The sequence below is a fragment of the Pseudophryne corroboree genome, chromosome 3 (genome assembly GCF_028390025.1).
Source record: "Pseudophryne corroboree isolate aPseCor3 chromosome 3, aPseCor3.hap2, whole genome shotgun sequence".
Lineage (NCBI taxonomy): Eukaryota > Metazoa > Chordata > Amphibia > Anura > Myobatrachidae > Pseudophryne > Pseudophryne corroboree.
Window position 1 is genome coordinate 557,314,092 of NC_086446.1, and position 24,033 is coordinate 557,338,124.

The 24,033-nt window shown below is 45.3% G+C and overlaps 1 protein-coding gene across 4 annotated transcripts in view; it reads left to right on the forward strand.

The window, feature by feature from the left end:
- STXBP4 (syntaxin binding protein 4) overlaps positions 1–24,033 on the forward strand; it is a 506,433-nt gene that overhangs the window by 147,561 nt on the left and 334,839 nt on the right. The window lies entirely within an intron of this gene.

The window sequence follows — 24,033 nt, forward strand, 5'->3', positions numbered from 1 at the left end:
TCTCACTGCATCCTTTCTGTTCTTTGCATCAAATAGTGACCATTTCAACGTTCAATCTAATAGGAGGCAAACCCAGCAAATTTGAAAATTATTATAACAGAATTTCTGGTATCACATAACACTTTGTATGCTGTCCTGCCCCTTTCCATAATCCATCTGAGGTAATTCCAGAGACATCTAAATACTCCCTGTGGAAGAATGTCGTAATGAGTGTAACTATCGAGTTATCTCTGGGACTCAGCAAATAATTATTGTATGTTAGCAGCAAGCTTAATGAGCTCACTGCTGTGGCTCCGCCAACACCTCAAGCGACATATAACCGTAGATTGCCATGTATCCGTTTTACCCTTACATCTGGCAAGGTAAGTTAGCAGTGAAGACAATGTAGGGGAATGTAATAGAGTGCAATTTTGTCAGTCATAATTTTCGGGCAAGATTGCATTCACCGTATGTATTATTATATTATGATAATAGAAGTACAGCCCAGTGTGCCAGAGTCTAGACTTCACCATTTTCAGGGCGACACAACCCACCCTCCAATTGTCTCTAATGGTAAACATACATGCCAGCATGCAAAGCCATCTATACTCCACCTGTACAAAAAAAATGAAAACAAGACAGGACGCACAGTTTAAAAAACATTTTATTAACCAGCTATCTGACCACGCCATGGTGGATGTTCCCTGATACAATTAAATCTGCTGTGACCATGTCAGAGACACCAGCGGCAGCTACTGTATTGTAATCTTCCAGCAGTCGCCAGGCTCCACCCACCCGACCAGCTCCTCAGTTGCTTTAGCAACCTTCCCCTATCTCCCCCTGCTCACCAGGGTACAGAAGGGTGACCCTCCACCCACGACTGCAGGAAGACGGCCTTCCTGCAGCCCGAGCTTACATAGAAACTTAGAATTTGACAGCAAATAAGAACCTCTTAACCCATCTAGTCTGTCCCTTTCTCTTTGATCCTTTTGCCAATTTTACTCTATTTGTTCCTTAGGTCTCTGTAAAGATATTCTTATGCTTATCCCAAGCGTGTTTAAATTTCTGTACTGCCTTAGCCTCTACCGCCTCTGATGGGAGGCTATTCCACTTATCTAGTCATTTTTCCACAAATTTCCTCTGAACTTACTTCCTTCCAGGTTGAGTTAATGTCTTTGTGTTCTAATACTTATCTTCCTTTGAAGAATGCTTCCCTCCTGTATCTTATTAAGACTTCCCCTTCCATTCTGTGCTCCAAATTATACATATTAAGCTACTTTAGTTTATCCTGGTAAGTTTGTGATGAAGGCCACGCACCATTTTAGTTGCCCTTCTTTGTACAGTCTCTGATGTATTAATATCCTTCTGAAGATATGGCCTGCAGAACTGAATACAGTATCCTAGATGAGGCCGTACCAATGACCTATAAAGTGGCACACTTACGTCTATGTTCCTACTGCTAATTCCTCTCCATGGGGGTCATTCCGAGTTGTTTGCTCGTTGCCGATTTTCGCTATGCTGCGATTTGTTGCTAACTGCGCATGCGCATGGTACGCAGAGCGCATGCGCTAAGTTATTTAACGCAAAACTTAGCAGTTTTGCTGGTGTTCGAGCAATGGTTTTCAGTCGCACTGCTGATTGGTAGATGATTGACAGGAAAGGGGCGTTTCTGGGTGGTAACTGAGTGTTTTCCGGGAGTGTGCCAAAAAACGCAGGCGTGTCAGGGAAAAACGTGGGAGTGTCTGGAGAAACGGGGGAGTGGCTGGCCGAACGCAGGGCGTGTTTGTGACGTCAAACCAGGAACTAAACGGACTGAGCTGATCGCAATCTGTGAGTAGGTCTGGAGCTACTCAGAAACTGCAAAGAATTATTTAGTAGCAGTTTTGCTAATCTTTCGTTCGCTATTCTGCTAAGCTAAAATACACTCCCAGAGGGCGGCGGCCTAGCGTGTGCAATGCTGCTAAAAACAGCTAGCGAGCGAACAACTCGGAATGAGGGCTCATATGCAACCAAGCATCTGACTAGCCTTCCTCATTGCTTTGTCGCATGGCTTACCTGCATTCAAGTACCTGTAATTTGAAATGGTTACTCCTAAATCCCTTTCCTCATCTGTAGTTTCCATTTTAGTGCTCTTGATACTATATTTAACCTTTGGGATTTTGAGTCCCAAGTGCATGATTTTGCATATTTTTTTTACATAAAGTGTAGTTGCCATGCTCTAGACCATTCCTCTAGACTGACCTAGATCATCAATCAGTTGTTTTACCCCTCCTGGTGTGTGTTCCCTGTTACATACCTTTGTGCCATCTGCAAAAAGACATACTTTCCCTTCAATATCATTTGCAATGTCACCAACAAAGATATTACAAAGCACTGGTACAAGACAAATCCCTGGGTTACTCCACTGATAACCTTTCCCTCCTGTGAATGCACTCCATCTACTACAACCCTTCGGAATCATTCAGATGTGGTTGGAGTTGTTATCACTGCTTCTTCCTTGGAAGTGGCAGTGATAGCGCTGTATGGTGATGCACCAGGAGGTATGTACTACAAGAAGGTGTCCGCTGCTGCAGTAGTAATCTGACCTGCATCCTAGGACGCAGCATTGGATCTCCCTCCCCCAATTGAGTGGCTTTAGGCATCTGCCCGCTGCAGAGGCCAGAAAATCTCTGTGCTATGACTGCGATCGCTGACCTATTTCCACCCCCTAAATGGTGGTGAAGCGCTTCCGTTTTCACAAAAGAGACCGGCGCTGCCCCCAGGCAGTAGCAGACTGTCAGTAACAGACAGTCTGCTGCTGTTCTGCATCACGCAGCAATGGCAACCAATCACCTGCTCTGTATAATTTGATAGTATGCAAATTCTAAATGTTACTTCAATGCTGATTGGCCTACTCACAGTGCTTCCTGTCAGATTGTGTTTGGTCTGTGTCCCCGGAGGGGGCGCTAGTGGGTCAGTGGAGGTAGGAGGAAAGAAACGAGGAGGTTGAATAACGCTTCTGCGCATAAGCGCAAAGGTATTTTATTAAGCAGATGATTTAAACAGTATTGAAGCAGAAATAATAATAACAGATGAAAAGTCAATTGCTCAGTATGATAACTGAAAAGTCTATGGCAGTGAATGGCAGATGAACTTGAGAAATAATATCCGGTAATATATAAACAACAGAATAAATGTTAATGAAATGGTTCTGGCTTGGAAACCAGTGCAGGGTTTTAAAACAGGAAACTTTAGGCAGTAATGGAAATGGCAAACCTTAGCATAAGCAGGAGTCCGACTCACAGTGCAGGTGATGAGGCACTGGCAGCAGCAAGCTGTGTCACAGGTGGAGGAATGAACACACCTGGAGTCAGTCTTCAACTGCAGGCTGAAGCACACAAGGTGGTGATGAGTGTGAAGCCTTATGCAGGTTGCAGGTATTGCTGGGCCTTGAAGTTCCACGGAAGAAATGCAGAATGACCAGGAGTATAAGTTCTAGCAGAGAACCAGGAACTCAGGAGAAGACAGGAACCGATCCTTTCATGTAGGTAGTCAGAATGACACAAAGTCCAGGATGCCTGTGAGGTGAAACTGTAGCCTCCTATATACCCCATGGTGTGCAGGGATTGGATGGAGGAAAGGAAAGTGGGTGCGGCCTCGCACCGGATTGGCCGCAGCATACTAGCTTGTTTGGAGACTGTCATGGCGGCGCCCACGCCGCGGCCCAGCGGGGACGCGGCGCGCACACGCCTGCTGGCTCAGGAGTACCCCCAGGATCCAGATGATGTCCCATGGCAGGGGCACAGGCGACAGGTGACCGCAGGGAGCCAGGACGGAGTCCGCAGCGGCGGACGGATGCCAGCCTGGTAAGTCGATTCCTGACAGTACCCCCTCCTTTAGGGGTGGACACCGAACACCCACGTGGTTTGGAAGGATGAGTGCTGTGGAAGACACGGACCAACCTAGGAGCATGGACATCAGATGAATTCACCCAGCTTCTCTCCTCTGGGCCATAACCGAACCAATCGACCAGGTACTGGAGACGTCCATACCGGCAACGAGAGTCCAGAATCTTGCTGATCTCAAATTCCACGCCCCGCTGAGTTCGAACCTTGGGACCTGCTGGAAGAGTATTCTGAAAGCGGTTTAGGACTAGAGGTCTGAGGAGAGAAATGTGAAAGGCATTAGGAATACGAAGTGAAGGTGGTAATTTCAACTTGTAAGCCACTGGGTTGATGACACTCTCAATAGGGTAAGGACCAATGAAGCGTGGTGCGAACTTCATGGATGGAACCCTGAGACGAAGGTTGCGGGTTGATAACCAAACCCTGTCCCCCGGTTTCAAATGGGGAACCGCACGTCTCTTACGGTCAGCATAGATCTTGTATCGACTGGAGGCTTTTTTGAGGGAAACGTGAATTCTTTTCCAAATGGAGGAAAACTGGGTCAGAGTAGTAGTGGCAGCAGGAACATCCATGTGAGGGAGTTCTTGGAATTCAGGTACTCGGGGATGTTGCCCATAGACTGCAAAGAATGGTGTTGTGTCTGTAGCAGTATGGTAGCGAAAGTTATGGGCAAACTCGGCCCATGGGAGCAGATTAAACCAATCATCCTGGGAGGATGTCACATATAGCCGTAGGAAAGTCTCAAGTTCCTGATTGACTCTCTCTGTCTGCCCATTCGTCTGAGGATGGTATGAAGACGAGAATTTCAATTTTATCTGCATGGCAGAACAGAGGGCCCTCCAAAACCTCGCTACAAACTGTACCCCCCGATCAGATATTATTTCGGAGGGTAAACCGTGTAAACGGAAGATCTCCTGTAGGAAGATCTGGGCAAGTTTCGGGGCAGAAGGGAGACCCTGGAGAGGAACGAAATGAGCCATTTTGGAAAATCTGTCCACTACAACCCAAATAGTGTTATGTCCCTGAGAAGGTGGAAGATCAGTAATAAAGTCCATTGATAGGTGAGACCAAGGACGACTAGGGACTGATAAGGGTTGTAACTGACCTGCTGGAGACTGACGAGGAGTCTTGTGCTGCACACATTTAGGACAGGATGCCACGAAATCCTGGATGTCCACTTTCATCTTTGGCCACCAATATGAGGCAGAAAGGAACTTGAATGTCTTCAGGACACCAGGATGACCAGTGAACTTGGATTGGTGGGCCCAAGCTAGCAACTTGGGACGGAGTTCTGGGGAAACAAAAGTCTTACCCGGAGGTGGAGCTGGAGAGACTTGAGAGGTAGCGAAAACCACGGGACTCAGGATGGAATGTGGCACAGAGTCAGATGTTCCCTCGTCTGATTCCATGGACCGGGATAATGCGTCGGCTTTCACATTCTGTGAACCTGGGCGGAAATGAAGCCTGAAATTAAAACGTGAGAAAAACATAGCCCACCTGGACTGGCGAGGGTTAAGGCACTGAGCTGCTTTTAGGTATAGCAGGTTCTTATGATCCGTGAAGATGTTAAACGGATGTTTGGCCCCTTCTAGGAGATATCTCCATTCCTCGAGAGCCAGTTTGATTGCCAATAACTCTTGATCTCCCACGGAGTAGTTAGCTTCTGCAGGAAGAAACTTGCGAGAGTAGAATCCACAAGGGTGGACTTTCCCATCAGATCCCTTCTGGGAGAGAACAGCTCCAACCCCAACATTAGAGGCATCTACCTCCAACTCGAACGGCCTGTTGACATCTGGCTGAGACAGCACTGGAGCAGACATAAAGGCTAGCTTGATCTTCCGGAAGGCTGCCAAGGCTTCTTCTGACCAGTTGGAATGATCTGCCCCTTTCCGAGTCAGGTTGGTAATAGGAGCGATGAGAGTGGAGAATCCTCGAATAAATTTTCTATAATAGTTGGCAAAACCCAGGAACCGCTGGATAGACTTGAGGGAGTTTGGAATGGACCAATTGGCAATGGCTTCCAATTTTGCCGGGTCCATCTGAAGATCCGATCCAGAAATTATATACCCCAGGAAGGGTATAGAGGGAACTTCGAAGGTGCATTTGGATAATTTCCCGTAGAGACGGTTCTCACGAAGACGTCGGAGAACTTCACAGACTTGTAGGCGATGGGATGGAAGGTCTTGAGAAAAGATAAGAATATCATCTAAGTAAACAACGAGGTACTTATACAGGACATCACGAAAAATTTCGTTCACGAAGTGTTGGAATACCGCTGGAGCATTACTCAACCCAAATGGCATTACCAGGTATTCATAATGGCCGTCTCGAGTGTTGAAGGCTGTCTTCCACTCGTCACCACTCCGGATTCTGATGAGATTATAGGCACCGCGGAGATCTAACTTGGTGAAGATGCGAGCCCCCTTAACTCTATCAAACAGTTCGGTAATGAGTGGTAAAGGATAACTATTCTTGACGGTAATGTCGTTGAGACCCCGATAGTCAATGCATGGACGCAGTCCTCCATCCTTCTTTTTGACAAAGAAGAAACCTGCACCAGCGGGTGATGATGACGGGCGGATGAATCCTTTCTGAAGATTCTCTTTAATGTAGTTACTCATCGCCTCTGTTTCAGGAACAGACAAAGGATAGGTGCGCCCCCTGGGTGGCTTCTTGCCAGGAAGGAGATCAATGGGACAATCCCATTCCCTATGGGGCGGCAGGATATCAGCAGCCTTTTCGCAGAAGACGTCTGCGAAGTCTTGATAAACTGCTGGGAGACTTAGCTGTGACTTCACTTCGGTAGACTTAATAGGAAACACTTGGGCTAGGCAGGAATGATGACAGTGGGAACCCCATGAGGTAAGCTGCAACGTTGTCCAGTCGAACTGTGGGTTATGTAGCTGGAGCCAAGGCATGCCCAAGACAATCTCCTGGGTGGCTTGAGGAATGACCAGGAACTTGATAATTTCTGAATGGAGAAATCCAACTCCCAGAACCACTGGGGTAGTTTGATGTGAAATGTTCCCTTTGGAGATTCTACTACCATCCACAGCAGTGATGTATACAGGACAAGAAAGTTCACAGGTAGACAGGCACAATTTGTTTACCGCAGCTTGGGTGATAAAATTTCCTGCAGCACCGCAGTCCACTAATGCTGACGCAGACTGGAGCCCAACGGAAGTTTCTAGCGTCACTGGAATAATGAGATCTTGTGGAGAAGGAGCTTGACTGAATGATCCTAACTTGACTCCTCCCTTACAAGTCAGGATCTGGCGTTTCCCGAACGCGTCGTGCAGGAGTTAATTTGATGACCCGCAGCAGCACAGTATAGGCAGAGCCTCTCTCGTATTCTTCTTGCCCGTTCCTCAGGGGTTAGGCGGGACCTATTTACCTGCATAGGCTCGTCAGAAGAAGAAGGAGGCTGGAACTGTACAGGAGGTATGGACCTTACTCTGCGAGGCTCACTCCGAGCGCGTTCAATATTGCGTTCGCGGATGCGAGAGTCCAGCTTTATACACAGGGAGATCAAGTCAGACAGTTGAACGGGAATGTCACGGGTTGCCAGTTCGTCTTTGATCCGATCCGAAAGTCCGTGCCAGAAAGTTGCTACCAGAGCTTGGTTGTTCCATTGGACCTCTGCAGCCAACGTCTGGAACTGGATGACATATTGTCCCATGCTTCGGTTACCTTGACGAATTTGGATCAGGTCTGCCGAAGCTGATGTTGCACGACCAGGCTCGTCAAAGATCCGTCTAAAGGTTGACACGAAGTCAGAGTAGTTATTGATCAGAGGGTCAGCACGTTCCCACAGAGGAGACACCCAACTCAGAGCAGATCCAGAGAGCAAGGAAATGATGTAGGCAACCTTGGACCTTGGCGTAGGAAAGTTATGTGGCAATAACTCAAATTGTATTTCACACTGATTGAGAAACCCGCGACATAATTTAGGACTGCCATCATATTTGCTCGGCACGGGCAGGTGCGGACGTGACATTGGAGCTGATGCAGCCAACACAGAAGAATTTACAGCACTGGCAGGTGCTGAAGTAACAGGTACAGTAGGTGAGAGCACACTGGGCAGAGATTGCTGCAGTGTATCCAGTCGGGAGGACATCCCTTGTAGAAAGTGAAGCATCTGCTGCTGCGCAACCTCTTGACCATCCAGACGGGAGACCAGATTTTGCAAGGCCTCTGACCCCACACTCCGTCCACCATCCGAGTCCATTGATCCTGGACTTACTGTCAGATTGTGTTTGGTCTGTGTCCCCGGAGGGGGCGCTAGTGGGTCAGTGGAGGTAGGAGGAAAGAAACGAGGAGGTTGAATAACGCTTCTGCGCATAAGCGCAAAGGTATTTTATTAAGCAGATGATTTAAACAGTATTGAAGCAGAAATAATAATAACAGATGAAAAGTCAATTGCTCAGTATGATAACTGAAAAGTCTATGGCAGTGAATGGCAGATGAACTTGAGAAATAATATCCGGTAATATATAAACAACAGAATAAATGTTAATGAAATGGTTCTGGCTTGGAAACCAGTGCAGGGTTTTAAAACAGGAAACTTTAGGCAGTAATGGAAATGGCAAACCTTAGCATAAGCAGGAGTCCGACTCACAGTGCAGGTGATGAGGCACTGGCAGCAGCAAGCTGTGTCACAGGTGGAGGAATGAACACACCTGGAGTCAGTCTTCAACTGCAGGCTGAAGCACACAAGGTGGTGATGAGTGTGAAGCCTTATGCAGGTTGCAGGTATTGCTGGGCCTTGAAGTTCCACGGAAGAAATGCAGAATGACCAGGAGTATAAGTTCTAGCAGAGAACCAGGAACTCAGGAGAAGACAGGAACCGATCCTTTCATGTAGGTAGTCAGAATGACACAAAGTCCAGGATGCCTGTGAGGTGAAACTGTAGCCTCCTATATACCCCATGGTGTGCAGGGATTGGATGGAGGAAAGGAAAGTGGGTGCGGCCTCGCACCGGATTGGCCGCAGCATACTAGCTTGTTTGGAGACTGTCATGGCGGCGCCCACGCCGCGGCCCAGCGGGGACGCGGCGCGCACACGCCTGCTGGCTCAGGAGTACCCCCAGGATCCAGATGATGTCCCATGGCAGGGGCACAGGCGACAGGTGACCGCAGGGAGCCAGGACGGAGTCCGCAGCGGCGGACGGATGCCAGCCTGGTAAGTCGATTCCTGACACTTCCTGGCTTACTCACACACAAGGCCCACTGGCCTGGCTTCTTCTCTGCAATATTAACAGTCAAAGAGATTGGTGGTCTTCCCTGCGTCCTGTAGGTTTAGAGCCTAGCCTTCACTGGCCCTCACTGGCTTCCTGACACACTGGGCTCTTCCACTGCCACCACAGCCTGACTTGCTTTTACAACCCCCACCTTGACTGGACACACAAGCAGCAATTTCACTTGACTGTAACAGTCTCACCCAGCTTATACTCTCCTGCAGTTCTTGGTGTTTGTTAGCTTTTTATATGTTTTCTTGGCAGGATGTGAGCTTTTGCACATTGATATCGATAAGCCCAATGAAAGCCTCTTTCATTCATAAAGGTTATCACCCCTAGATAATTCTTAGTAATATATTAATGTTCAACATGAGTATTCACGGAAGTAGGGATAGGGCCCACAATTTGTTTCAAATGTGGAAAAATGGTAGAATAATCATTTGGTTTTTCCATCAAAATAAGTCTTGAACAAAGCTTCTGTTGGATAAGTGTGTTTAGCGTATTCACTAAGAAGAATCATATAGGACATCGAAATATTAATTTTCTCAAATCTGTCGAGTCTCCAACATGCATACACGGTGGGAACTGGGGACTGTGCTGCGGCATCTTACTACCACTGCATAGACGGTACAGACCTTAGCCTAGCTGGAGAGGAGGAGTAGGAGTCGACCCGTTGGGAATGGGTTTAAGTATGCAGTTGAGGGAGGGGAGAGTAGGGCAGAGCACGTGCGAAGCAGCAGACAAAGGGGGGCTAGGCAGGACAGAGCAAGGAGCGTATAGAAAATATTCCCAACTGTGATAATCAGCACTCTACAGGGTCTATATTAAATGACGCTCCCCTTGAGATACGTTACTATACAGATCCTCTTTCCGATTTAGTGAAGGAGCAGGATTGTGCAACGGAAAGGGGTGTGGAGTGGGTGGTGTGATGGCGTTGAGCAGCTCACAGGCTGTGTTGACCAAGCATATGCCAGGTCCCTTTACTAGCATAAAAATATTTTATGATGTATCTTTTGATGGCTTTTGTGTCTTTAATACAGTTAGAGTAATAGTATCTACAGAACGTATTGTATAGTTTTCAGTCTGGGCTAACTTAGAATAGCTCTGGGTGCTCTGCAACAGCAGATTTATTTAAAAAAATGATGCCAGGTGAGTGACATTAATGAGACACAAATGATGCTATGAGCATAGTGTGGTGTGTAGTATTAAGCCAGTGGAAAAAGACAGTGATTATGATCAGAAATGTGTCTACATATTAGTTTAATATGCACTGTGTACATTCAGTTTCGGAAAACAGAAAGCTACAAATGTAACCGGCAGGGACGTGCGGTGAGGTAAATGGTTCAAGAGGCACTAGCTAGTACCAGTCCCAGATTTACACACAGTATATGAGCCCAAGGGTACATGTGGGCATAACGCCAAGGTGCAGAAGTATATACTGCTTGAAATTTGTGTGTTGATCAGAGATGTGTGGAAAAGGTAGGCATAGACTTTTTACTCCAGAGTTATGACTATAAAATGATTAGAACAATACAAAGAAGATATTTCTAATCAATTCTTCGTATTTTTGCACATACTTTATACAGTCAGAATTCCGGCATATACATTAATATGACAGGAAAGGCTCTGTCTCACCTCACCACACATCACTGTTATCCGGATGACTACAGAAATTCACATATTTCTGTTTTCCATATTATAATTTCATCCTCTATGCTTTTTCTAGGTTTACCTGTTCATAGTTTTCTTATGGTTTAAGCGTGTTGAACACAACTAAAACAATATAATAATAATGATAATAAAATACCCTATTTTTAATTACTTTTTTTCCTTTAGTCTGTAAATGTCTAAGGGGGTATCCAATTAGCCGTGCTATCCAATTATCCCCGATGTGGCGCGCTCCTCCCCCCCCGATGCCAGCACTTACCGGGGATTATGCAGCATAATCTACTATAAGTGCCCCCCATAAGTGATGCGAAATTCGTAGGTTCATGGCTTTTCGCAGGACCAAAGTATTTACGGGCAAAAACGGGTGTTTTCCGTAGGACCTAATTGGATAGGGCGATAAAAAAAAATGCGAAAACACCCATTTTATTTGCACCCGTGGCACTATCGCGGGTAATTGGATACCCCCCCAATGAAAACTCCAGCATAAATTAGTTTTATTTCTGGATATAATTGTATGTTTTCACATGGCTATACTAATATAAAATCAGAGGGTGTTCTCAGCCAAATGTACCTATCCCTATTATATTTTATTTTTATAATTTTTTTGTTTGTTTTATAATTTCGCTTAATAGTGTTTGAAGGAGCCAACACAGCGAGCACACACTGCTATATTAAATTTTAAATTGTGAAGAATGGTTGCCTTTAATCCTGTTTCAGGAGTTGTTCCGGAAAATCCTATCAGTGCTTGACTGAGTTCAGTTTAAATAACTGAGACTTATGACTTATGGATAACATCAGCGTCATGCCCAGCAAACCACTGGGCAACCACACATACTCTGTAAATGGGGGATTGTCATCCTCCTGTCAGGAATAGACATGCTGTAACATGGGCCCTCATTCCGAGTTGATCGCTCTCTAGCTGCTTTTAGCAGCAGTGCAAATGCTAAGCCGCCGCCGTCTGGGAGTGTATATAAGCTTAGCAGAAGTGCGACCGAAAGGTTAACAGAACAGTGCTGAAATTTTTTCATGCAGTTTCAGAGTAGCTGCAGACCTACTCCTTCCTTGCGATCACTTCAGAATGTTTAGTTCCTGCTTTGACGTCACACACACACCCTGCGTTCGGCCAGCCACTCCCCCGTTTCCCCAGGCACGCCTGTGTTTTCAGCTGACACGCCTGCGTTTTTTAGCACACTCCCGGAAAACGGTCAGTTACCACCCAGAAACACCCACTTCCTGTCAATCACTCATCGATCAACAGAGCGACGAAAAAGAGTCGCTAGACCTTGTGTAAAACTGCATAGTTTTGTGTGCCCGTACACATGCGCAGTTTTGCCGTTTTTTTACCTGAACGCTGCGCTGCGAAAATCAGCAGCGAGCGATCAACTGGGAATGAGGGCCATGGGGTGAAGATAATCTATCAGTACCATTATGTAGTGCTTAGGATTGACCTTCTAAATGAATGAACGCAACCAAACTAAACCACACCGTGATATATGCTCCGCAACATTATGAATCACTTCATCATTGCAAGCAGGCACTCAGGTCGATAGAGTTATGTAGGTTGGAGCCACATGTGCCATTGTCTGTTTGGGGAGAACATGCTGACGGGTGACTCACAAACCATATCACCACTTATCACCAATCTCCACTGCTCTGTAGTTCATTACCTGTGCTCTATGCACCACTAAAATTTAAAAAATACCTAGCCAGATGTGAAGAGTGGTTTATACATGGCAGCTTCATTATGATTGGTCACTCCTTGCAGTTCTCATTGCACAGTGTTGTTTTTTATATTTATTAAACTGACTGCTGTCATCACGGCATGATATTTTCAATCCATTCATCTGCAGTTGCTCTGTGCTTAGCCTTGAAGTTCAAATGAATGCAAAAATCCTGGCATACAGATGTGTCCTCTTACATCCTTGCTGCAGTCGTGCTAAACAGCCCTTGAAGGCGCAGCATGCCATGGCAGGACAAGGTAGCGTCAAGAGTCTTTTTTTTTTTTGCATTTTTCCTACGAAAAAAAATGTGGCTTAGACACAAAGTAATGTAATAAGACGCACAAGTAGCTTCTGCTGATTAAAATTATATGCAGCATGCCTGTATTCTATGTGTAACTGTGGCTCTATCTGTATCCAAAATACCACGTTACAGTGTTTTCAGGAGAACACTGTAGGATAGCATTTTGTATGCAAATATAGTCGCAGAATATAGGCATGTTGCATATCATTTTAATCAGCAGAAGCTGATTGTGTGTCCTATTACATTATTTTGCATCTAAGACGCATTTTCGCAGAAAATAAAACGGTATGTGTTACGCAACTTGTAGCGCACAGAGCAAAGATGTATGAGGACACATCTGTATACACTTCCGCCTACTTTTGCTTATTACTCACTATGGCCCTGCTTACGAGTTAAAATTAAGAGCAAAAAAAGGAGTAATCTAAACCTTGGTATAACCATGTTGCACTGCAGGAGGGGCAGATTTAAAATGTGGAGAAATGTATAGTTAAAAGGGGCTTGTCCTAGCTTTATTCCTAACTTGAGTGTAAAAACAGATCTGTCCAGTATTTGTTTGCTACATGCAAAAATCAGCCAGTTTTTTCCATGCATGCAGAAAAAAAAATGCATTTACACTTCTGGCATTGTTACATGGTGTATTCCAGAAGAGAATTGCTCCCTTTATTGCTCTTATGCCTAACCCTCAATCAAGCCAAAATGTTTCTCCCCTGGAATTCCCTGCTTATATAACCATAGACGCCCTTACTTACCAAACATTGGCAAGTCGAAGCTCCTGCGAAATGCTCACCACAAATTATCCATCTTTCGAAGAAACTGCAGTCTTCTCTTGTAGCCACATTAGTCATAATTATAGGCAGATCGGCTAGTCCCTTAGTTTTGTGCTTGAACTGATCCTGCTGGGGTGTATAATTTGCCCAATTAACACATGAGCCACACAAAACTGCGGAAAGCCCTTACTTTCAGTATGCTTGGTGTCCCTCATTTACCCATATGTCTGTGAGTCTTTTGATCCACTACGTATATGTATGTACACAAGGCCAAAAAAGATGGACAGGGAGTAAGCCTTATACATAATCATCGGAGCAATAAGCATGGTTTAATTATAAAACAACATCATTTACATAACATCAGCTCTTGAGTTTGCAATTCTTTGGCCAATCCAGAAAGGTTGTCATTACCTTCTAAAGACATTCTCTCCCAATGTGTCTGCTGCTTTGGAAGAGAAGGTTGTCAGAGGTCTTACTGGTGCATCTTGGTTTCTCAGATGTAGGGTCAGATTTTCAGAACCTAGCAATAGGAGTTCAGACATCGTTTGAGCATTTTGCCCTGACAACAGCAATCCTAAATGGGTTGAGAGTGAAAGAGTGCAGTCATCAGTGAGCCTAATGGATCCTCATAGTTCCCTGTAGCTAGTGGAAAATGTAGGATAGTTATCTGGTTCAGAATTAAGTATAAACCCTGGGGAAGCTAACTTCTCTCATTCATTTAAATCACTAGTACAGTCAGTGCTAGGTAATAGGAGAAAGAGTAGTCATGTTTTTCTGGCACAGTGCCATAAGAATGCTTTGTAAGTGGCTACAGTTTCAGGATCTACTACTGAGACATTTGTTCTAAATAGTTAAGTAAATAGACTCTCCCATCTGCAGTTACATCACTGATGCATCTGAATCATGGCATCCTGAGGACAAGCTAACAAGCCACTCTGAGATTCTGTTTGTTAAAGGGTAGTAAGTAGTGGAATAACTAGTCTCCATCAGCAATAGCATTATTTAAGAACTGGAAAGAAGAATGAAGCCAACAAGAATATAACAGTGCAGCCATTGAGCAATTTTTGACATCAATTTATTTTGGTGACTATCACCTCCACATCAGAGGAATCACTACCACCATATACCTAGGACTTTGCTGCACTTACTGGTAGGGTTCACACACTACTTGCTGGCTTCCCTGGTTCATATCACTACAATTTGGCAGCCAGGTGGCTGAAATCTTTAAGTTTTGACACAGTAGGCTACATTTACCAAGCAGTAACTTATGTAAGCCATTGTCTCTCTGCGGGTTGGAGCTGAAAATTTAAAGCGGCACTCACATTTAGTGTAAAGCACACCAGGCTTTATACTGAATGTGAGTGATGCTTTAAATTTTCAGCTGCAACCTGCCGAGAAGCACTTGGTGTAACTTAATGTACGCATGTGCCCATGCACAGCCACGAAGACAATATTTGTTGCAAACAACCTCTGATTGTGAATAATTGCAGATCAAATGGAAATATCGGTATATACACTAACAATTACTGAAATTGTTGGTTTCCTCAGAAACCAACATAGAGAAAAACCGCTTCATTAATGAATTAACAATAAACTCATTTATATAACAGTGGTGTTTTTATCTCCCATCTAACTTACCATGAAGCCTAAGGCTCAAGGTTGTAGTGACCTCGGCTGCAGATGCTCCTATTATTAATGCTAAGCAGCCCTTTTTCTACAGTATTACATGTGTAATTTTATAATCCGGCCAAGAGGTGACTGACTTCTCGTAATGAGATCAAAAATGTCGCCTGTCTCAAGCAGCAGTCTTTTTTTCTTTAGTCACAGCTGAATAAGAGGTTCCAATTGTTATTGGCATCATTTACTAGGCGTAATGACTGAGGGAAAAGCTGTTTAATTGCAGGTGTATATTTCTGTACAGAATAGAAGGTCATCATGAAACTGCTAAAAAGCCTAACTGAGGTCAAGAAAATTGTCATTGGAAATATCCAAAAATCTTTTTTGTTAAAATGATATTCCTACATACAGTTATAGGGGGTAATTCAGAGTTGATCGTAGCAGCAAATTTGTTAGCAGTTGGGCAAAACCATGGGGGTCATTCCGACCTGATCATAGCTGTGCTAAATTAAGCACAGCTACGATCACTGACACAGACATGCGGGGGGAAGCCCAGCACAGGACTAGTCCGCCTCGCATGTGTGGCCCGGCCCCACCGCACAAGTACAAAAGCATTGCCGCATTTGTACTTGTAGAGTAACTCCCAGCTAGCGCAGCTCCTGCGGCTAACCGTGAGTTACATGTCACTCTCAGGGTCGCAGCAGCTGATTGTGACATCACGCAGCCGCTGCGCCCCCCCCCCCCCGGCGCACGGTATGGTCATGCCTGCGTTGGCCGGAACACGCCCCCACAGCGGTGGGCAAACTCCGCCGTGCCGCCCCCTCCTGCCCAGCCACTGCCTCTGCCTGTCAATCAGGCAGAGGCGATCACCAGGCAACGGCCGTCGGACGTCTGGCATTCACCGGCGCACTGCGGTGCTGGCACATGCGCAGTTCTGACCCGATCACACCGCTGCGAAAAACTGTAGCGTGCAATAGTGTTGGAATGATCCCCCATGTGCACTGCAGGGTGGGCAGATATAACATGTGCAGAGAGAGTTAGATTTGGGTGGGGTGTGTTCAAACTAAAATCTAAATTGCAGTGTAAAAATAAATCAGCCAGTATTTACCCTGCTCATAAACAATATAACCCAGTCTGTTGAGGTTTTGTCGTATTCTGCTCCCACTATTTCTTCAAAGACCCCAATTATTTACCCTAAGAAACATGCTCTTGCCCAAATAATGCAAGTTGACACGGATACCGACTCTGGACGGTGATGGGGATATACAGGGGGGAGATGCATCCCTTGCTTAAGGGGTGCAACTCATGATTGAGGCTACTAGGGACATTTTACACATTACTGATGTGGTACCTGAGGCAACAGAGGAGACGTTTAAACGCATTGTTTGAAAAATCCTGGGAAAGCCCGGAGAAAAAATTCCAGATCCCAAAAAGGGTTCTCATTGCTTTTTCTTTCCCTGAGGAGGACAGGAAAAAGTGGGAAATCCCGCCTGTAGTAGACACTTCTGTGTCTAGGTTGTCTAAAAAAGTGGTTTTACCTCTCCCAGGGTCCACCGCTTTAAAAGAGACGGCTGACCGTAAGATTGAGACTACACTAAAATCATTATACATAGCTACTAGCGTAGCTTTAAGACCTCCTATTGCTTGTGCGTGGATTTCTAAAGCCATAGTAAAGTGGTCAGGCACATTACTAGAGGATTTAGATTCTATGGATAGAAGTGACATTGAATTGTTCTTACGTCACATACAGAACTCTGCAGGTTTCATGGTGGAGGCCATGAAGGACCTTGGCCATCTCAATGCGAGGGCTTCTTCCATGGCTGTCGCAGGGAACTCTGGCTGCGCCAATGATCTGTGGATGTTCTAGTTCCACCTCACTTAACAAACAAGGGTTATTACTCAAACCTGTTTATAGTACCGAAACCGGATGGTTCGGTCAGGCCAATATTGAATCTAAAGTCGTTGAACCCTTAGTTGAGGGAATTCAAATTCAAGATGTAGTCTCTGAGAGCAGTGATCTCAGGTCTGGAGGAGGGGGAATTTCTCGTATTCCTGGATGTCAAGGATGCGTACCTTCACATTCCGATCTGACCATTCAGATTCAGTCAGACAATGTAACGACAGTGGCCTACATAAACCGACAGGGCAGAACGAAGATCAGAGCTGCAATGTCAGAGGTAACAGGAATCGTCCTCTGGTCGGAAAAACACGCGGTGGCGCTGTCAGCAATCTTCATTCCGGGAGTGGACAACTGGGAAGCGGACTTTCTCAGCAGACACGATCTCCATCCAGGAGAGTGGGGCCTCCACCCAGAGGTATTCGCAGAGGTTACAAGTCTTTGGGGCGTACCTCAAATAGACATGATGGCTTCCCGCCTCAACAAGAAGCTTCGGAGGTACTGTTCCAGGTTCTGGGACCCAGAGGCAGTGGCAGTGGACTCCCTGGTAACTCCGTGGGTGTTCAAGTCGGTGTATGTGTTCCCTCCACTTCCACTCATCCCAAGGATTCTCAAAATAATCAAAAGAACAAGAGTTCAGGCGATCCTCATTGCTCCGGACTGGCAAAGAAGAGCTTGGTAAGCGTATGTTCTGGAGTTACTGCTGGAAGATCTGAGGCCTCTTCCTCTTCGAGAGGACCTTCTGCAACAGGGGCCGTTCACTTATCAAGACTTACCACGGCTACCTTTGACGGCATGGAGGTTGAATGCCAGATCTTAGCTTAGGTTATTCCTACCATGATGCAGGCTAGGAAAGGAGTAACGTCTAGACACTACCATTGAATTTGGAAAAAGTATGTTTCTTGGTGTGAATCCAAGAAGTTTCCTACGGGGAGTTTCAGCTGGGGCGGTTTCTCCTCTTTCTGCAAGCAGGTGTGGATGTGGGTCTACATTGCAGCTCCATAAAAGTCCAGATTTCGGCCTTGTCCATTTTCTTCCAGAAACAATTGGCTATCCTCCCTGAGGTTCAGACTTTTTTTAAAGGGGTTCTGCACATCCAACCTCCTACGGCACCTTGTGATCTTAATGTGGTGCTGCAGTTCCTGCATTCGGATTGGTTTGAATCTTTACAGGAGATTGAGGGCAAGTTTCTTACTTGGAAGGCGGTCACACTATTGGCATTGGCATCTGCTAGACGTGTGTTGGAATTGAAGGCATTGTCCTGCAAGAGCCCCTACTTGATTTTCCTTGAAGATAGAGCTGAGCTCAGGACGTGTCAGCAATTTCTTCCGAAGGTTGTGTCGGCTTTTCATATCAACCAACCTATTGTGGTGCCAGTGGCTACTGACTCCTCAATTACTTCAGAGTCTTTGGATGTTGTACGGGCTTTGAAGATTTATATGAAGAGAACTTCTCATCACAGAAAGCCGGACGCTTTATTTGTCCTTTATGATCCCAATAGGGTTGGGTGTCCTGCTTCTAAGCAGACAATTTCTCGCTGGATCATGTGTACTATCCAGCATGCTTATTCTACGGCAGGCTTGCCGCCTCCAAAATCTGTTAAGGCCGACTGTACTCGTAAAGTGGGTTCTTACTGGGCGGCTGCCTAGGGTGTCTTGGCTTTACAACTTTGCCGAGCGACTTGGTCAGGATCGAACACGTTTGCTAAGTTCTACAAGTTTGATACTTTGACATCTGAGGACCTAAAGTTTGGGCAATCAGTTCTGCAGGAGCCTCCGCGCTCTCCCTCCCGTACTGGGAGCTTTGGTACATCCCCACATTAATGTGGACCCCAGCATCCTCTAGGACGTAAGAGAAAATAGGATTTTAATTACCTACTGGTAAATCCTTTTCTCGTAGTCCGTAGAGGATGCTGGGCGCCTGCCCAGTGCTTCGTTTTCTTGCATTTGTTACTTAGTTAAGTACCGAATTGTTACTTGGTTAAGTACTGTTGTTCAGCCGATGCTGAATTGTTATATATAGTGGTAGATGCTCAATTAGCTTAGTGATATGTCAAAGTCAGAAAAATGTCTTAATGCACACTGCCATATTTGCACCGCACACTGGTCCGTGCTGCGCGTGCGTACGCTCTCCCGTGGAAGCGCATACTCGCAATAGCGTGCACTCGCACGCGCAGTATGCGCATTTACGGTAGAGTTTATGTGATCGTAGCGTGCGACTCATTAGTTGCAAATGTTCACAATTAATGTAGTTTATAGATCATGATCCCTTTGATAGTTTCTGTAAGTTTGGTTAAAGTACAATGTCCCAGAGCTGAGGAATCCCTCTTTATATCGTACGAAGGGTCTAACAGGAATCATACAGCAGTGTTTGGTACCCATCGGAAGAGTATTTAATTAGCAATATTCCGGTGTTGGTTTGGAGCGTATTAATCGCTCGTGCGAATAGTTATGGACATAAGAAGTTTATGTCCATTTCTATGATTTACACATACTCAGGTATGCGGCGGGAAACCCAGTTTTCCCACCCACCTGAGCTGTTGGAAATCGTCACAGCCCACCTGTATGAATCACCCTATGACCTTTTGTCATGATACAGGGCCGAATTCCTTCGGCCAATGGACAATGGGATTGTAGGACCAGGAGATTGCATTGTGTGTGGGGCATAAATAAGCAGACCGACCACATCCAGCTCTCACTCTCTCATCAACGGTTATCTGCTGATAATCGGGAGCTGGATATCGAGGCGCAGGCGATCATACCCTTTGTGCGTAAGTTCTCTCCATAATCATTGTCTTTCTGCGAGCCAATATCTCTCTCTATCTCTCTCTCTATCTCTCTCTCTATCTCTCTCTCTATCTCTCTCTCCTCTTTTCTCTTAAATACTTCATAGTATTATTGTATTGTATTGCATTTAGGTCAGTGTAGTATTGTCTATTTGTATTTATTGTTTAGTTCTGTGGTTAGGAGGTCTCTGTTATATTGTAGTGTATCATATGTACTGTTATCCCCTTTTACAAGTATATTAGATATAATACAGTTAATAGGCTTTGGAAACCTAAACCAGTATCAGTGTATTTACTATAGTGTTAAGTGTTCACTTGAGCGTCGGTGACGCTCAAACAGCTTTGTAGGTAGTCAGGTTACACAAGGTTGCATTTACACCCTGTACTCACATTAAGGTATTCTGTGTGTTTCATCGGTATAAGGTTTAATATCAAGGTATAGTGTTGTGAGCGTCTGCACCGCTGGTGACCTCCTCGTGGTCTCTAGCGTATGCTACGTTACAGCGAATCTTTCCCCTAGACATAACCAATAACGTGTCCTGTGATCACTGGGCCGTGAGCGAACGTGACGCTTGAGCGTCTCGCCTACGGCTGAGCGATCGTTACTCAAATAGCGTACCATTACGGTATTTCTTAAGTAAACAGCGTACAGTGTTCTTAGCTTCATAAGGGTTGTTTATACGACAAAGGAATTTAGTATTGTCAATTGCGGGCTCGTCCGGTCCTTTTCACATCTGCACTAGGTAGATCAGCGGACATTATCCCTCCAGCAAAGGGTGGGAGGTTGTCTCATAGTGCTGGCGGGATAAGCGTCTGCTTCGCTTAGGTAAAGAGTGCTGAAGGAATCCGGTAACCGGAAGTAAGAACAAAACGCTTGTGTCTTTTAAAACTGTTTATTTTTCTTTTGTCTTGCGTACGTACGCATATATCTGCATTTCTGTTTCATTTTCGTATATCACTATTCCTGTTTGCCAAATTTTATAGTTGATAGAAAGTGCTAAAAAGAGATTTGCTGTTATTTAATAGTAGAGGTAATAGTTAAAGTATAGAACAAACACACGGTTTGTCTGAGATACAAGGCAGTCAGTGTGGATTGCGGTAGATGATCAGGGATCACCTACATTGATAAATAAATATATTGTGTTACGGTGGATCCTTTGCATTGCGTACACGTGTCGCTAACAAAGACTAGCGTACGCAATCCAAAAGGCAGACGCACGCAGCGTTCATTACGCAACGTAGCGTCTGGTTACGCCCACGTAGCCCAAGTCACGAAAAGTTGAATTAGCGCAAAGCGATAATTAGCGCAAAAGCGATAAGTAACGCACAGCGGTAGATAACGCGACGCGATAAATAACGCAAATCTATTTTTTGGAAAATCTGAAATTTAGTTTAACAGATCCTGCTCCAAATTGGTAACACTTTTGGCCTGAAGACAATTTCTGCGCAGAAATAGATATAGAAACAAAGTGTACATGTGTTGAGTGAGTGTGTTTTGTATACAAAAGTTTATATAACTTTAAGGTGGAACCAAAAGGAAAGCCGGGTACTCGTCAAGGGACATACGTGTAAGTGACATATACGGTGGCCAGGGAGGCATCCCTGGTTAAATAATATTTGAGCATTAGAGTATAGCGGACCATAAGGTAACAAGACCAGGAGGTCATAAGGAACAAGACCAGGAGGTCGTAAGGTAAAAGGTCCGCTATAAAAGTCCAGTGGCACAACGCCTGGGGTGTTGGTGCAGAACCCATATAGGCCATAAGCTCTTGCTGAAGGAATCGCGGCCGGAAACATCGATTCCATTGGTCTTTCAGTACATGACAAGTAGTGCTCGTGTACTGAACGATTGGACCGCACGTAATTGTGTGCAGTAGTTAGTAATCTGACCTAATACCATTAGAGTAAAGTGGTCACAAACGCTATTTGTACATTCGGACGTGATTTGTGTAATTTTTTATTTTTGGAAGGGAAGTTCGCTGGTCACTCAGGGACTATCTAACAACCCCACCTTTACTGGAAAGAGTAAGTGTCCTGCGGGTAACCCTCATATGTTCCAGTAAACTGAAGGTTCCATAGGGGCCCTGTATCGAGTACGCCAGCACCACGTCGGTGTGATCAGGTCGTATTGGTCGAGGTGGGCGAGTGAGTGGGGTACTCGGTAAACCGCCACCGCCGGCCTACTGTGGAGTAATTTGGTTGTCTGAAAAGGCTTGCTGAAAACCTTGATACAGAAAATCCAAGGAGGACTAAGCAACACCTACAGACTATGGGGGCCAGTTGCTCAGGTAGGGGGCGATCAACCCTGGTTCAGGTTGATTCTGTGAACCGACCAGTTGGGTCGGCACGATATGTAATGTGTGAAAAATATGGAATTCACACCGAATCTTTATGTGATGAATGGGAGAGAATGACTGTACAAGACAGGGACAAGTTCCCAAGAATAGGTAGCTTCAGTCCAGAGGTGTTACAAAATTTAAGGAGGAGGATATGTCTCGTAAAATCAGCAAAGAGACGAATTCAGCATCATGATTATTTACAGTTATGGCACCAGGAAGGTGAGATACAGAGAGGTTTGGCTCTGGCGGCGGGATCTGGGGCAGTCAGGAAGTTGATTGCAACAGCTCCTCCTCCACCATACATTGCAGGAGAGAAGTTGATTGCGGAGAGAAACGCACTGGGTTGTAAAACACAAACTCTTAGTAACACTGTAAATGTTAGTGATGTTAACCAAATAACTCATGCAAGTATTAACCCGTGCAAGATGTACCCTGTTTTGAACCTTCCTCAGGAGTGTGATCAAGAAGACGATTCAGCAACAATTTCAGCCCTCTCTCTTGCAGCCACCATAGCAGAGACCACAGTAGGCACAGCGACACCCACGAGATTAGTGAAAGCCCCTAGCGGAGGGATAGGTGAGGTCGTGTCAACGGGTAAGTACGGCACCATGCACTACACTGAAACAATTGTACCACAACAAGCTGTAGAATCTACACAGGAAGAGGCTGTTAGAATTGCTCCTGTAAGGGTAATAGCAGTTCCCAATGGAAAAACAGATGTGTCTGGAGCCACTCCCATAAGGAACATTGCCATGTACACTCCATTTTCCAGAATGGAATTAAGAACAATAGTGTCCGAATTTCCTGACCCCAGGAAGGATTTAGTTGCTAGCCAAAAATACATCAGGGATTTAGGTAACACGGTAGAACCCAACAACAAGGATTGGCAGATACTGCTAAGAGCTTGTTTACCTTCCAATGTTGATGCAACTCAGTTTTTAGCTGATTGTGCATTGGATAAAGATGTACCGCTTACAGACGTGTACAACAAGGATAATGTAAAAAGGATAAATTTACAGCTAAAAGAGTATTTCCCTGCCGTTGTTAAATGGAATAAAATATTTTCCATTAAGCAAAAGGAGTCCGAAACGGCAACAGAATATTTTCACCGGGCACTATTAGAAATGGCAAAGTACACTGGTATAGAAGACATTAAGACCAACCCAAACCATCGAGAAGTAGCAGTATCTGTACTGATGGATGGTTTGAAAGAAACATTAAAAGCTAGGGTACAGACCACGCAGCCATGTTGGCGAGGTCTGTCAGTGTCCACCTTGAGAGAGGCTGCTATTGATCACGACAGAAATATCACTAGGCACAGGGAGTCGCAAAGTGATAAGTTGATGTCCGTAAGTATACAGGCGCTGACCACAAGGCAGCCTGCGTATGTACCACCGAATCCTGTGGGTAAGGCAAGTGTAATAACATGTTTTTCTTGTAACAAACCAGGACATTTTGCACGAGACTGTAGAGTAAGAAATGTACAAAGATCTTTTCAACCCCCTAGACAACAACACCACACACGACATTGGGAGCAGGGTCCACAGAGGCGGAGTTTTGAGCCACATACAGGGGAAACAAAAAGATATCCCCCGAACAGAGATTGGCATGCCTCTGGTAGTTCCCAGCTAAACCCCGCACAAATAGTTGCTGCCAACGGGATTCAGGGAGGTCAGCATACCCAATAGGGGTGTGGCCATACCTGTAATCTGCAACCAGTTAAATTGATTGCCAGTCTTGGAAGCGAACCAGAGATTGCAATCAATGTAGCCGGTAAAACTTTAAACTTTCTTGTAGACACAGGGGCGGCCAAGTCAGTGATCAATTCGACAGTGGGCA